This window comes from Schistocerca cancellata, unplaced genomic scaffold, assembly GCF_023864275.1.
Source record: "Schistocerca cancellata isolate TAMUIC-IGC-003103 unplaced genomic scaffold, iqSchCanc2.1 HiC_scaffold_441, whole genome shotgun sequence".
NCBI classification, from domain to species: Eukaryota; Metazoa; Arthropoda; class Insecta; order Orthoptera; family Acrididae; genus Schistocerca; species Schistocerca cancellata.
This window is the reverse complement of record NW_026046458.1, coordinates 35001-37500: the sequence shown is the minus strand read 5'-3', so window position 1 is coordinate 37500 and position 2500 is coordinate 35001. Positions and strand designations below refer to the sequence as shown.

The 2500-nt window shown below is 57.2% G+C and overlaps 1 non-coding gene across 1 annotated transcript in view; it reads right to left on the bottom strand.

Annotated features, from left to right (window-relative positions):
* Window positions 1-502, bottom strand: part of LOC126125796 (small subunit ribosomal RNA) — a 1906-nt gene extending 1404 nt beyond the window's left edge. Inside the window, exon 1 of the ribosomal RNA XR_007526610.1 lies at window positions 1-502. This exon is cut by the window's left edge and continues 1404 nt beyond it. This is a non-coding gene — a ribosomal RNA (small subunit ribosomal RNA).
* Window positions 503-2500: the final 1998 nt, after the last annotated feature.

Here is a 2500-nt window from a genome sequence, read left to right as displayed (position 1 = left end):
CCGTATCGTTATTTTTCGTCACTACCTCCCCGTGCCGGGAGTGGGTAATTTGCGCGCCTGCTGCCTTCCTTGGATGTGGTAGCCGTTTCTCAGGCTCCCTCTCCGGAATCGAACCCTGATTCCCCGTTACCCGTTACAACCATGGTAGGCGCAGAACCTACCATCGACAGTTGATAAGGCAGACATTTGAAAGATGCGTCGCCGGTACGAGGACCGTGCGATCAGCCAAAGTTATTCAGAGTCACCAAGGCAAACGGACCGGACGAGCCGACCGATTGGTTTTGATCTAATAAAAGCGTCCCTTCCATCTCTGGTCGGGACTCTGTTTGCATGTATTAGCTCTAGAATTACCACAGTTATCCAAGTAACGTGGGTACGATCTAAGGAACCATAACTGATTTAATGAGCCATTCGCGGTTTCACCTTAATGCGGCTTGTACTGAGACATGCATGGCTTAATCTTTGAGACAAGCATATGACTACTGGCAGGATCAACCAGGGAGCTGCGTCAACTAGAGCTGAGCAGCCGGCCGCCCGGGAGTGTGTCCCAGGGGCCCGCGCGAACACGCAAGCGTCCGCTCAATTATTCTGCAAACAGGAGGAGGCTGAGCTCCCCTGCACAATACACCTCGAAACCCTCTCAGGTCCCGGCGGCGCGCAGCGCCGTCCTAAGTACTTGGTCGGGTTCGAGAGAGGCGCAATCGCCCGGAGTTAGGCGAGTAGACGCTTTAGGTGCGACCACCCGTGCTCCCAACTGAGCTTGCCGCTGCCGACAGAGGCCCGGGAGCGTGCTGTCGTGGCATTGCCGGCGGGAGACAACACGCGCCACCTACGGTGACCGGCAGCTCCAACGCCAGCGCCACAGAAGGGCAAAGGCCCCACGTGGGTGCCGAAGCGAACTCTCCCAGCACAGCGCACGTGCCAACACGTCTGCACAACTGCGATACAAACCACCAGCGAGAACCGCTGGGGCGACCGAGCAGCAGACGGCGTCGCGGCGCCGAGTGCCGGGCGGCGGCGCATCCTCAACGCACACAGTCCTCAGTCGGACCAGCACACTGCAGATGTCCACCGCGCTTCGCACCGGGCCCGCGAGGACCCACTTTGGCCGCCCGGCGCCGCGCGCAGGGTGCCCCGGCGCGCAGCTGCGCCGCCTGCCGCGTCCGTCGGCCGGCGCGCCTGCCACTGGGCGCCCCCACCAGCCGGCTGTAGCGCGTGCGCCCACGCACCGCGCGGCCAGCACGCCGGGCGGCCCCCCCTCACCGGCCGGGGACGGTCCCACCCAGCCACCGCCGCGTATCGCTTCACACACAGATTTGCCCTTACTGATTTACCTCCAGCAACAACAACCGCACCACAATGGGTTTACCAGTTGTTCATTTGCGTTGCGTCACGTCACCAGCAAACGTAGACGTCCATCCCAGTTTGCAAATGCAACGATTATTGCATACCTGTCTGTTAGGTGTCACGACACACTACGTCTGCCCACATACACGCAACAAAATGTGCACGACTAGAGAACACGTGGGAGGTGGCCCCCTACGTATGCGATGTCCATTACGAGACCGACTGTCAACCAGCATCTGTACCATGTCGCAGATGTGGAACGCGGTGCACCATGCTATCACACTGTGTGAGAAGAGACGACTACGTTTGAATACACGCGCCACTACATCAACAGACGGCTCATGCTGATCGCCATCCAGGGCGTCCGTTACTCCCACACGTCTCTATGGCGTACCACACTGCAATGTAGCTGTTATGGGGAGACGGCACGTGGCTGAGTGCACAACATTTGGACCGTATGGTTCGCTGTTGTTGGGCGCAGTCGTACGGTCACACATGTGCCACAGCGTATCATTCAGTACATACGGACCTATGTGCAGTACAATGTGAGGATTAAGCTTACGATATCAGCGGACAGTGGACACAGGCCGTACCACGACGTAGACTGAGCGCTTCGACATGCGAATGCCAGTGAACAGCTGCGAAGGGCATTGAACACGCAAGCACCTGAACGACCAGCGTGCGAAGGCAGGGTGGAGGGGGGGGGGCGATGTACATCCTGCAGTTGTCCACATTACAGTGTACAGCGGGAGCATGTAAAAAGTAAGCAACACTTGCGAAGTGTTCAACATGAAACGACACACAAGAGGGTGGGCGGTGCGAGTAGCGAACTATATTCAGAGGGTTGTGGTTAGACAACACTAGATTAATGTAACGTGTCATATGCCAATTACAGAGCAGGTTAAGGCACAACGTGGGTTAGGTTAAGGCACAACGTGGGTTAGGTTAAGGCACAACGTGGGTTAGGTTAAGGCACAACGTGGGTTAGGTTAAGGCACAACGTGGGTTAGGTTAAGGCACAACGTGGGTTAGGGTTAAGGCACAACGTGGGTTAGGTTAAGGCACAACGTGGGTTAGGTTAAGGCACAACGTGGGTTAGGTTAAGGCACAACGTGGGTTAGGTTAAGGCACAACGTGGGTTAGGTTAAGGCAC